General features: G+C 40.0%; 1 long non-coding RNA gene across 1 annotated transcript; it reads left to right on the top strand.

The window, feature by feature from the left end:
- Positions 1-311: 311 nt before the first annotated feature.
- LOC135533205 (uncharacterized) lies at positions 312-9,119 on the top strand. The gene is made up of 2 exons (XR_010454461.1): positions 312-788; positions 7,180-9,119. It is a non-coding gene; the product is annotated as an uncharacterized LOC135533205 (long non-coding RNA).
- The last annotated feature ends 4,693 nt before the right edge of the window (positions 9,120-13,812 follow it).

Raw genomic sequence — 13,812 nt, 5'->3', positions numbered from 1 at the left:
ACGCCAAGCGGATGCTTCATATTTATACATCCGGTGAATGATCTGGCTCATTGTTCTGTGGTGACGGTGGAAGGACCGCTTCTTACCACAGTCATAAAGTCATAATTATGGCAAAACCCCATCCATTTATACAACTTTTCTTCTTAAAATCTGATTTTTAAACCTAACCTTAACTACACTGCTAAGATTATGCCTAACCCTAATCTCAAATGAAGAACAAAAAGTCGATTTCTGTTTTCATAAATGTTTTGCCAATTTTGTCATTGTGGCTGTAGTAACTAGTGATAAGCCAACTCGTCAGCCATGTTCTTTTATAGTTGCATGATAATGGTCAGCCACCTCGATAGCTTGCAAGCTGAAACATTGAAGCTCTTTAGACTCGTTCATGTATATTATCCACTGTGTTTTAAACTCACGTCTGTCGTCTAGCTAGTTATCCCATTTAATTTCATATGTGCTTTGTTGTTATTAGTCAGCTATAGTAGCTGGCTGGTTAAGTTAGCATTAGCCTAGCTAGCTAACACCTCCGACCATGAGTTCACTAAGCTACTCTCCTCCTGCTAAAGAAGATGGGGTCTGCTGGACGGAGAAAGAGGGTCTGTGGCTGAACGTTGTCGTGAAAGAGGAGAAAGAAGAGGAGGATGTCACAGTAACAAACGTAGAGGATGAGGATGTTGCAGTGAAAGAAGAGAAAGAGGAGGATCCCGTTTTTGGAGTGAAGGAGGAGGGAGAGATAACTGTCATATTGGAAGAAGAAGAGGAGGATACTGGAGATCTGATTAACCCCAGTAAGTTACTTACTGTCTTACAACAGAAACACCCACTGCAGTTGTTGAACTAAAGGGAAACGTTGCGCTCTCACTATCAAAACGGCCATATCTTTTAACCCTTATTCAAGTTCATGTGACTTTTCGTCAGACTAGATGTTGTTTTGCTGTCTGTCGCCGGTCAGAGGGCAGTTTTGTGTTTTTTGGTCACCAAAAATAAAAGCGGAATGACAAAATTTAAAATTGCACCACTATCTTACCCTGTACCAATACACTCTACCATCTAACCCTGTACCTATACACTCTACCATCTAACCCTGTACCTATACACTCTACCATCTAACCCTGTACTCTATCTATCCCTGTATGTTCCCCTGCGTGTAGTTACCCCATCTTAAGGGCATTAGATCTATACATTCTAGATCTATACATACACTCTACCATTTAACCCTGTACCTATACACTCTACCATCTAACCCTGTACCTATACACTCTACCATCTAACCCTGTACCTATGCACTCTACCATCTAACCCTGTACCTATACACTCTACCATCTAACCATGTACCTATACACTCTACCATCTAACCATGTACCTATACACTCTACCATCTAACCATGTACCTATACACTCTACCATCTAACCATGTACCTATACACTCTACCATCTAACCATGTACCTATACACTCTACCATCTAACCATGTACCTATACACTCTACCATCTAACCATGTACCTATACACTCTACCATCTAACCATGTACCTATACACTCTACCATCTAACCATGTACCTATACACTCTACCATCTAACCATGTACCTATACACTCTACCATCTAACCCTGTACCTATACACTCTACCATCTAACCCTGTACCTATACACTCTACCATCTAACCCTGTACCTATACACTCTACCATCTAACCCTGTACCTATACACTCTACCATCTAACCCTGTACCTATACACTCTACCATCTAACCCTGTACCTATACACTCTACCATCTAACCCTGTACCTATACACTCTACCATCTAACCCTGTACCTATACACTCTACCATCTAACCCTGTACCTATAAACTCTACCATCTAACCCTGTACCTATACACTCTACCATCTAACCCTGTACCTATACACTCTACCATCTAACCCTGTACCTATACACTCTACCATCTAACCCTGTACCTATACACTCTACCATCTAACCCTGTACTCTATCTAACCCTGTATGTTCCCCTGCGTGTAGTAACCCTATCTTAATGGCATTAGATCTTGTTCCCCTGCGTGTAGTAACCCCATCTTAATGGCATTAGATCTTGTTCCCCTGCGTGTAGTAACCCCATCTTAATGGCATTAGATCTTGTTCCCCTGCGTGTAGTAACCCCATCTTAATGGCATTAGATCCTGTTCCCCTGCGTGTAGTAACCCCATCTTAATGGCATTAGATCTTGTTCCCCTGCGTGTAGTAACCCCATCTCAATGGCATTAGATCTTGTTCCCCTGCGTGTAGTAACCCCATTTTAATGGCATTAGATCTTGTTCCCCTGCGTGTAGTAACCCCATCTTAATGGCATTAGATCCTGTTCCCCTGCGTGTAGTAACCCCATCTCAATGGCATTAGATCTTTACATTCTGTAAAAGTGGAGAAGAAATGAGAAACACACAAATTCTGGAAAGGCCACTCTAAAATCTGCAGTTTTGTCACACAACATAATGCCACAGATGTATCAAGTTTTGAGGGAGCGTGCAATTGGCACGCTGACTGCAGGAATTTCCACCACAGCTGTTGCCCGAGAGTTGAATGTTAATTTCTCTACAATAAGCCGCCTCCAACATCAGTTTAGAGAATTTGATGTTGAATATTTATGACGGTCATTAAGCCCTTTTCTCAGGGAAAAACTCATTCGGATTGGCTGGGCATGGCTCCCCAGTGGGTTGACCTTTGCCCTCCCATTCTTTCGGCCATGCCCAGTCATGTAAAATCCATAGGTTAGGGCCTAATTCATTTATTTCAATTGACTGATTTCCTTATTGCACGTTGCGTTTATATTTTGTTCAGTAAATGTAGTAGCTAAGTGGTTAGCTTCTTCCAAGATCAAGCGTTGCTTGGTAACAGCAGAGCATCCTCTCCTGGATCAACAGCCCTGCTGTCTAATATTTGTTTTGTGCAGCAAACTGTGAGTAGCATTTTTTAGTTACTTATATAACTTTATGAGCTGGGATATCTGGCCTCCAAATAGTTTAGTTACTTATCCCAGCTCATAAAGTTATACAAGTAACTAAACTATTTGGAGGCCAGATATCCAAGCTCATAAAGTTATATATCTATTCTCCAAATAGTTTAGTTACTTATATAACTCTATGAGCTGGGATATCTGTCCTCCAAATAGTTTAGTTGCTTATATAACTCTATGAGCTGGGATATCTGTTCTCCAAATAGTTTAGTTGCTTATATAACTCTATGAGCTGGGATATCTGGCCTCCAAATAGTTTAGTTGCTTATATAACTCTATGAGCTTGGATATCTGTTCTCCAAATAGTTTAGTTGCTTATATAACTCTATGAGCTGGGATATCTGTCCTCCAAATAGTTTAGTTGCTTATATAACTCTATGAGCTGGGATATCTGTTCTCCAAATAGTTTAGTTGCTTATATAACTCTATGAGCTGGGATATCTGGCCTCCAAATAGTTTAGTTACTTATATAACTCTATGAGCTGGGATATCTGTTCTCCAAATAGTTTAGTTACTTATATAACTTTATGAGCTGGGATATCTGGCCTCCAAATAGTTTAGTTGCTTATATAACTCTATGAGCTGGGATATCTGTCCTCCAAATAGTTTAGTTGCTTATATAACTTTATGAGATTTAGCAAGTTACATCAATAAGGGTCATGTCTTTCACCTGGAATCACCTGGTCATTCTGTCTTGAAACGAGAAGGTATTCATAATGGTTTTTGTACACTCAGTCTTTTTTCTTTGTAAGTTCACATTTACTAAAATGGACCAATCCTGGATCGCCCCCTGTATTATCAGCCACTGAAATAGGAGAGACTTGGTCTCCTCTCTGTTTGTCTGCTCAACCCAGAGTGAAACCAAAACACCCCATGTAACCCATGGCAACCCGATGACTCAGAGTCACGTCATAAACAAGTAGAATGACCACCGTGGGGGAAACAACTGATATTCACCATCTGGGACCATTCAACAGTCTAGATTTACCAGGTTATTACTAAATAAACTGTTCACCATCTGGGACCATTCAGCAGTCTAGATTTACCAGGTTATTACTAAATAAACTCTTCACCATCTGGGACCATTCAACGGTCTAGATTTACCAGGTTATTACTAAATAAACTGTTCACCATCTGGGACCATTCAACAGTCTAGATTTACCAGGTTATTACTTCTAAATAAACTGTTCACATCTGGGACCATTCAACAGTCTAGATTTACCAGGTTATTACTTCTAAATAAACTGTTCACATCTGGGACCATTCAACAGTCTAGATTTACCAGGTTATTACTTCTAACCAAAAACCCTTTTTGGGGATCTCATAGGCTTTACAATCGTTGTTTTGAATATTGCTTGAACAGTCGCTGAGATAATATTTTGTTTCTGATAGTTGCAAAATACCTATTTTGGATGCAGCCGTTGTTGAATGCTAAACATGACAGGCTGGTAGCAAAGCCACATAGCATTTTACTGGTTGAAGTTGAAGTGTTTTATAAGTATTGTTACAGAGTAAAAACTCACCGACGACTCGAAGAAAACTCAGTTTATTCACCCACTGGGTCATACAGCTACAAAGACCATGTTTACAGAAGCTCTTTTTATTATTTATTTATATTTATACCCTCCAACTACGCGGAGTCAACTCCTTGCTAGTCAGGACAGCCAATACATCTCTGTTGCTATGCAGGAACTTCATTGGCTCCTCTCACCGGTGTCGTCATGGCCCCACCTCCTGCTAGAACCTTTGTGTGCATGTAAGTATATATGTGTTGTGACAGGACTGTTCCTTCTCACGTCACCTGACCTGACCTCGGGCTGAATCCCTACTCCACGGCGTTCAGTGACTGAAACCAGGACTGTTCCTTCTCACGTCACCTGACCTGACCTCGGGCTGAATCCCTACTCCACGGCGGTCAGTGACTGAAACCAGGACTGTTCCTTCTCACGTCACCTGACCTGACCTCGGGCTGAATCCCTACTCCACGGCGGTCAGTGACTGAAACCAGGACTGTTCCTTCTCACGTCACCTGACCTGACCTCGGGCTGAATCCCTACTCCACGGCGGTCAGTGACTGAAACCAGGACTGTTCCTTCTCACGTCACCTGACCTGACCTCGGGCTGAATCCCTACTCCACGGCGGTCAGTGACTGAAACCAGGACTGTTCCTTCTCACGTCACCTGACCTGACCTCGGGCTGAATCCCTACTCCACGGCGGTCAGTGACTGAAACTAGGACTGTTCCTTCTCACGTCACCTGACCTGACCTCGGGCTGAATCCCTACTCCACGGCGGTCAGTGACTGAAACCAGGACTGTTCCTTCTCACGTCACCTGACCTGACCTCGGGCTGAATCCCTACTCCACGGCGGTCAGTGACTGAAACCAGGACTGTTCCTTCTCACGTCACCTGACCTGACCTCGGGCTGAATCCCTACTCCACGGCGGTCAGTGACTGAAACCAGTTTCCCTGCTTTGGAGCAATGAGATTTAACAATAACGTGTTTTGATTTTTTTGCACTCCCCCTTATCTCACTTAGTAACTTTCCATCCGCCTCGTTCTTATCCTCCATTGACCCCAACACATACATTCATTATACATGTAAAGTAATCAATAAGTTCTGATGTGGTAACACGAATAGTTACATTCAAGCTAGAATCCAACAGTATAAAGCAGTTGATTTGAGACGGCTTTACAATTTGTTGTTTTTATTATTGCTTGAACAGTCGCTAAGATAATATTTTGTTTCTGATAGTTGCAAAATATCTATTTTTGGATGCAGCAGTTGTTAGCTTGAATGCTAACGCTCATTGACAGGCTGGTAGAAAAGCTGCCAAAGAGCATTTTACTGGTGTTTTTAAGTATAAAGCAGTTGAATTGTGAGGATGACACAAACAATATATTAAGCAGAACATTCAAACGATCCTTACAATTTTAATCTAAAAGTAGTGTGAAATGCACTTATAAGCAACCTGTAAATGGAGGCTATTTTTGCTGTCAGCCTATGAGAACTCCCCTGAGTTTTCCCCCACGGTGGTGAATTAGTGAATAGACACAGAGCTTAATGTGAGTTTCCTTCAGTAGCATCCTGATCTTGCACTGTAATATTCAGAATACATTTCCTCATTAGCAGATATACTACATCCATAACTAGTGGTTTCCTCATTACCAGATATACTACATCCATAACTAGTGGTTTCCTCATTACCAGATATACTACATCCATAACTAGTGGTTTCCTCATTACCAGATATACTACATCCATAACTAGTGGTTTCCTCATTACCAGATATACTACATCCATAACTAGTGGTTTCCTCATTAGCAGATATACTACATCCATAACTAGTGGTTTCCTCATTACCAGATATACTACATCCATAACTAGTGGTTTCCTCATTAGCAGATATACTACATCCATAACTAGTGGTTTCCTCATTACCAGATATACTACATCCATAACTAGTGGTTTCCTCATTACCAGATATACTACATCCATAACTAGTGGCTTCCTCATTACCAGATATACTACATCCATAACTAGTGGTTTCCTCATTAGCAGATATACTACATCCATAACTAGTGGTTTCCTCATTAGCAGATATACTACATCCATAACTAGTGGTTTCCTCATTACCAGATATACTACATCCATAACTAGTGGTTTCCTCATTACCAGATATACTACATCCATAACTAGTGGTTTCCTCATTAGCAGGGAGGAGTTTCTGCAACCAAATTGCATGTGCATCGCCCTCGTGCAGTAATTTTAGCTAACACAGAATGGGGCCTACAGTGGGGATTTTTGTTTTAGTTTCTCACAGTTGAAGTGTACCTGTGATAAAAAAGTACAGACCTCTACATGCTTTGTAAGTCGGAAACACTGCCGATTTTGCATGTTATCAAATACTTGTTCTCCCCACTGTATATTGGTCTCTAAAAGAAGCTCACTGCCTAAAGTTTCTGCAACTGTACTGTATATTTCTAGCATCCAATATACTTCCGTGGAAAAAACAAGACTAAATATGGCTGTTGTTGCTTGCTTGACTGTCTTAAGACAATTGTTAAATGAATTTGTACACAACATCCTGGGAATCATCGCCTTTCAGCTAAAATAACCAGTGGATTTCTGCTGTTTAATGGCCTTTAACCGTCTGTCTGACTTTGTTGTTCACACAGGAGAGAGACGTAACTATTGTGGATCCTCTGGGGAGCCTCAACAACAACATGATGCTGAGAAGAGACTCTCCACATCAGAACATCTCAATAAACACCAGCGGAAACCCACAGGGAAGAAACGTCATCGCTGCTCTGACTGTGGGAAGAGTTACTCAAGATCAGATTCACTTAAAGTACACCAGAAAATTCACACTGGCGATAAATCTCACCGCTGCTCTGACTGTGGGAAGAGTTACTCAAGATCAGATTCACTCAAAGTACACCAGAGAATACACACGGCAGAGAAAACATATAGCTGTGATCAATGTGGGAAGAGTTTCACTTCACCTAGCCAGCTGACTATACACCAGAGAACACACACAGGAGAGAAACCTTTCCGTTGCTCTGACTGTGGAAAGAGTTTTGTTATCGCAGGAAATTTAAAATCACACCAGAGAACACACACAGGAGAGAAGCCTTATAACTGTAATCAATGTGGGAAGAATTTTGCTTACTCGAGCAGCCTGATAGCACATTTAAAAACACACACATGAGAGAATCTACTGCGTTGACTGTGGGGAGACTTTTTCAAAATCATCTACATTACAATCACACCAGAGAATTCACACAGGACAGAAATCTTATAGTATTCTAATGATGTCACAATGTAGAATCCTAAACGTTTGCCCCCTGTTCTATTGATTTCAGCATAATATGAATATTAGGGGAAAAATACAGGCTCTGAATTGAAAGAGTACTATTTATGTGATTTAACAAAAAGTGATTAACAAAAGAAAGTGTTGCACTTACCACATCGGTGACCCACTTGAATCAAAATGCAACACTTTAAAATGTAGCGAGCTGTTTTTCTACAAATTGTCTTCTAATTAATGATGTACACATTATTCCCAGATTCTGTGTGATATCGATTTGAGTGATGCCAAGTAAGTGTTGCATTTCTCTTCGTTCTGGGGACTCCTAAATTTAAATGCATCACTCCAAGGTGTAGCTGACTGTCTTCTGCAGGTTGTCCTCTAACCAGTGAGGTAAAAGATATCTCCCATTTCCATGTGGTTTTTAGTTGTGTTGGTTTCAACAGCAACCTACAACCTGATTTTTATCCGATCGATGTCCGTAATTTATTGCCACTTTGTTAAAACAACAGTGTTTTTGGTGCTCGTTTAAAAAATTATTCAAGGAATATGATTATTATTGTGTTTGTGTATATAGCACATTTTATGTTTAGGTTTTGAATATATTACAAACTGTTCCTGCATATTGGATTGATTTGGACACGTTAAAACTGTGTTTTCACTTTGGGGATATCCCCCCTAGCGATGTTGAAAGAAAGACCGAAGTTCAATCTACATTTTTTTTAAAGTATTGAAGACTTATTTTTTTTCAACGTTTTTAACTTTAAGTTAATTATTGCCAATACATATTAACAAAGGGGGTGGTATTTCATCATATTTACATTTCATGTAACATTTTAGTAATCATAATTATTTACGCAACCAACTGACAATTTGTTTTACTATCATATTGTTTACTAAAATAAAACTAGATTATATTTCTGGTTGGATATTCGGTTTTGATATTTCATATTACATAACTGTAATGTAACATTTAGTAATCATAATTATTCATGCAACTAACTTACAATTTATTTTTGTATAATTATATTGTTTACTAACAATGTCGTAAATCAAGCTTATAGTTTGTGCCAGGAGTCATTACATCCTGTTCTTACTATTTTAATCAATGGTCTTTAGAATGTTCATTAGTCTTTCAGTTTGTATTGTTATTCTTTAGCTTTTTTATATCTTCATGATTGTTGTAAATATTTCAGTTTTTGTCTTTTTTTTTTATGATTTTTTTTTCTTCTTTGAAACGCATTGATTTGCTTCCATGTCCGAAATGTGCATAAATATACGTGTAAATAAAGCTTGACTTGATTTGAATCAACAGACGTTTTGCAAAACCAATGAACAAATATGTGTAAAAGCAACACATCTTGGTCCATCGTAGTATGAAAACAGTATCAATTCTGTTTTTATGTGAACATTGTGCATGGTGTGTAAGTTTATCACTTTCAATCAATCCAGTGCATTTGTGTTTGGATTCAACTACTATTCAACTACAGTGCATTTTTCAAAGGATTCAACTACTGAAACAAACAAATGGATCAAACCGATCAATCCCACTTTTCCAGCCTGCTGAAGGCATGGTGGAGTGGTAAACACCACCCCCGGCTCTACCAGGGGCTTGAGGTGGTCTCCCACAGCTCTGCCTATGTCTTGTTCTGTGGCCTTGCTGTTCCATTTCTTGACTGCCCCTGCAACACAGAAACACATTTAGTCATATTATACTGAACAAATAGAAACGCAACATGTAATGTGTTGGTCCCATGTTTAATGAGCTGAATTAAAAGATCCCAGAAACTTTCCATACGAACAAAAAGCTTAAGCCTTAGCTTGTGTCGTGTGGTATATTCTAGAATTCATCCATTATGTCATAATGACAGTTTAACCAGGTTTATAGGATATATGGTATATTCTAGAATTCATCCATGATGTCATAATGACAGTGTAACCAGGTTTATAGGATATATGGTATATTCTAGAATTCATCCATGATGTCATAATGACAGTGCGTCGTGTGGGCGAGCGGTTGTGAACAGAGTGCCCCATGGTGGCGGTGGGGGTTATGGTATGTGCAGGCTTAAGCTAAGGACAACGAACACAATTGCATTTTATCGATGGCAATTTGAATGCACAGAGATACCGTGACTATATCCTGAGGCCCATTGTCGTGCCATTCATCCGCCGCCATCACCTCATGTTTCAGCATGATAATGCACGGCCCCATGTTGCAAGGATCTGTACACAATTCCTGGAAGCTGAAGAGGTCCCAGTTCTTCCAAGGCCTGCGTAATGACCCGACATGTTACCCATTGAACATGTTTGGGATGCTCTGGATGGACGTGTGCAACATTGTGTTCCAGTTCCCACCAATATTCAGCAACTTCGCACAGCCCATTTTTTATTTTTTTTTATTTTTTTTCACCTTGGGTATTTAACCAGGTCGGCTAGTTGAGAACAAGTTCTCATTTGCAACTGCGACCTGGCCAAGATAAAGCTTAGCAGTGTGAACAGACAACACAGAGTTACACATGGAGTAAACAATTAACAAGTCAATAACACAGTACAAAAAAAGGGGAGTCTATATACATTGTGTGCAAAAGGCATGAGGAGGTAGGCGAATAATTACAATTTTGCAGATTAGCACTGGAGTGATAAATGATCAGATGGTCATGTACAGGTAGAGATATTGGTGTGCAAAAGAGCAGAAAAGTAAATAAATAAAAACAGTATGGGGATGAGGTAGGTGAAAATGGGTGGGCTATTTACCAATAGACTATGTACAGCTGCAGCAATCGGTTAGCTGCTCAGATAGCACATGTTTGAAGTTGGTGAGGGAGATAAAAGTCTCCAACTTCAGGGATTTTTGCAATTCGTTCCAGTCACAGGCAGCAGAGTACTGGAACGAAAGGCGGCCAAATGAGGTGTTGGCTTTAGGGATGATCAGTGAGATACACCTGCTGGAGCGCGTGCTACGGGTGGGTGTTGCCATCGTGACCAGTCAACTGAGATAAGGCGGAGCTTTACCTAGCATGGACTTGTAGATGACCTGGAGCCAGTGGGTCTGGCGACGAATATGTAGCGAGGGCCAGCCGACTAGTGCATACAAGTCGCAGTGGTGGGTGGTATAAGGTGCTTTAGTGACAAAACGGATGGCACTGTGATAAACTGCATCCAGTTTGCTGAGTAGAGTGTTGGAGGCAATTTTATAGATGACATCGCCGAAGTCGAGGATCGGTAGGATAGTCAGTTTTACTAGGGTAAGTTTGGCGGCGTGCGTGAAGGAGGCTTTGTTGCGGAATAGAAAGCCGACTCTTGATTTGATTTTCGATTGGAGATGTTTGATATGAGTCTGGAAGGAGAGTTTACAGTCTAGCCAGACACCTAGGTACTTATAGGTGTCCACATATTCAAGGTTGGAACCATCCAGGGTGGTGATGCTCGTCGGGCATGCGGGTGCAGGCAGCAATCGGTTGAAAAGCATGCATTTGGTTTTACTGGCGTTTAAGAGCAGTTGGAGGCCACGGAAGGAGTGTTGTATGGCATTGAAGCTCGTTTGGAGGATAGATAGCACAGTGTCCAAGGACGGGCCGGAAGTATATAGAATGGTGTCGTCTGCGTAGAGGTGGATCAGGGAATCGCCCGCAGCAAGAGCAACATCATTGATATATACAGAGAAAAGAGTCGGCCCGAGAATTGAACCCTGTGGCACCCCCATAGAGACTGCCAGAGGACCGGACAGCATGCCCTCCGATTTGACACACTGAACTCTGTCTGCAAAGTAATTGGTGAACCAGGCAAGGCAGTCATCCAAAAAACCAATGAAGAGGAGTGGGACAACATTCCACAGGCCACAATCAACAACCTGATCAACTCTATGCGAAGGACATGTGTAGCGCTGCACGAGGCAAATGGTGGTCACACCAGATACTGACTGGTTTTCTGATCCACAACACTACCTTTTTTGTAGGGTATCTGTGACCAACAGATGCATATCTGTAGTCCCAGTCATGTGAAACCCATAGATTAGGGCCTAATGTGATTGAATTAATTTATTTAAATTGGCTGATTTCCTTCTATGAACTGTAACTCAGTAAAATCTTTGAAATTGTTGCATGTTGTATTTTATATTTTTGTTCAGATGTATTCTTGTTTGTTTGACCTGTTTTTGTATTGCTATTTCTTTGTATTCTTCTTCTTTGTAATTCTGTATTCTTCTTCGTTGTATTTGTATTTCTATTGCAAGATATATCAATGTTACAGTTTACATAAACTGGCCATAAATGAATGTTGCATGAGTTTATTTGTTTGGGGCTTCTTCTAACCCAATGCTTTCTACTACAGATAATAATACGATTCGGAATAAACTGTCAGATTTACAGTCTTCAAGAATAGGAAGTATTTGTGTTTATTATGGATCTCCATTAGTTCCTGCCAAGGCAGCAGCTACTCTTCCTGGGGTTTATTATGGATCCCCATTAGTTCCTGCCAAGGCAGCAGCTACTCTTCCTGGGGTTTATTATGGATCCCCATTAGTTCCTGCCAAGGCAGCAGCTAATCTTCCTGGGGTTTATTATGGATCCCCATTAGCTCCTGCCAAGGCAGCAGCTACTCTTCCTGGGGTTTAATATTGGTCCCCATTAGTTCCTGCCAAGGCAGCAGCTACTCTTCCTGGGGTTTATTATGGATCTCCATTAGTTCCTGCCAAGGCAGCAGCTACTCTTCCTGAGGTTTATTATGGATCTCCATTAGTTCCTGCCAAGGCAGCAGCTACTCAGGTTTAGGGTTTAGTGAATGATATGTCCCAAATCAAATGCTTTTAGTTTTTGAAACATTTAGGAGTATAAATTGGCCAAATGGTTTTACCTAAGTCAAATGGTTTTACCTAAGGTTGTACCTAAGTCAAATGGTTTAACCTAAGGTTTTACCTAAGTCAAATGGTTTTCCCTAAGGTTTTACCTAAGTCAAATGGTTTTACCTAAGGTTTTACCTAAGTCAAATGGTTTTACCTAAGGTTGTACCTAAGTCAAATGGTTTTACCTAAGGTTTTACCTAAGTCAAATGGTTTTCCCTAAGGTTTTCCCTAAGTCAAATGGTTTTACCTAAGGTTTTACCTAAGTCAAAAGGTTTTACCTAAGATTTTACCTAAGTTTTACCTAAGGTTTTAGAGCCACTCCCTTAAGTAGACAATGGTAAACGGCCTGAGTGAGCTATCTTCATTTATGCACTAGTTAGTTTTATGTTGAGATATGTGGATCAATACGCTGTAAGGCACATAGACTATACTAATATACTGTATGCCACAGGTCTATATAGTCCTGTATATATATATATATATATATATATATATATATATATATATATATATATATATATATATATATATATATATATATATACACACAGTACAAGTCAAAAGTCAAAAGTTACTCATTCAAGGGTTTTTCTTTATTTTTACTATGTTCTACATTGTAGAATGCATCATAACTATGAAATAACACATATGGAATAATGTAGGAAACAGAAAAAAGTGTTAAACAATCAAAATATATTTTAAATTCTTCAAAGTAGCCACCCTTTGCCTTGATGACAGCTTTGAACACTTTGATCGTGTTAGGATATATATATATATATATATTTTTTTTTTAAATTTTATTTATATATATAAATAATTTTATTTTGTCTCTATTTTATCTCTAGGACCCTCTGGGTGACAAATCGGAGCAGGATTACTAAATTATCAAAATCTAGAAAAGAGCCGTTAAATTCTACAACCACCTAAAATGAAGTGATTCCCAAACCTTCCATAACAAAGCCATCACCTACAGAGATATGAACCTGGAGAAGAGTCCCCTAAGCAAGCTGGTCCTGGGGCTCTGTTTACAAACACAAACACACCCCACAGAGCCCCAGGACAGCAGCACAATTAGACCCAACCAAACCATGAGAAACAAAAAGATAATTACTTGACATATTGGAAAGAATTAACAAATAACTGAGAAAACTAGAATAC

The sequence above is a fragment of the Oncorhynchus masou genome, unplaced genomic scaffold (genome assembly GCF_036934945.1).
Source record: "Oncorhynchus masou masou isolate Uvic2021 unplaced genomic scaffold, UVic_Omas_1.1 unplaced_scaffold_2283, whole genome shotgun sequence".
NCBI lineage: Eukaryota > Metazoa > Chordata > Actinopteri > Salmoniformes > Salmonidae > Oncorhynchus > Oncorhynchus masou.
The sequence above is the reverse complement of the archived record's forward strand: the minus strand, read 5'-3'. Positions and strand labels throughout refer to the sequence as shown.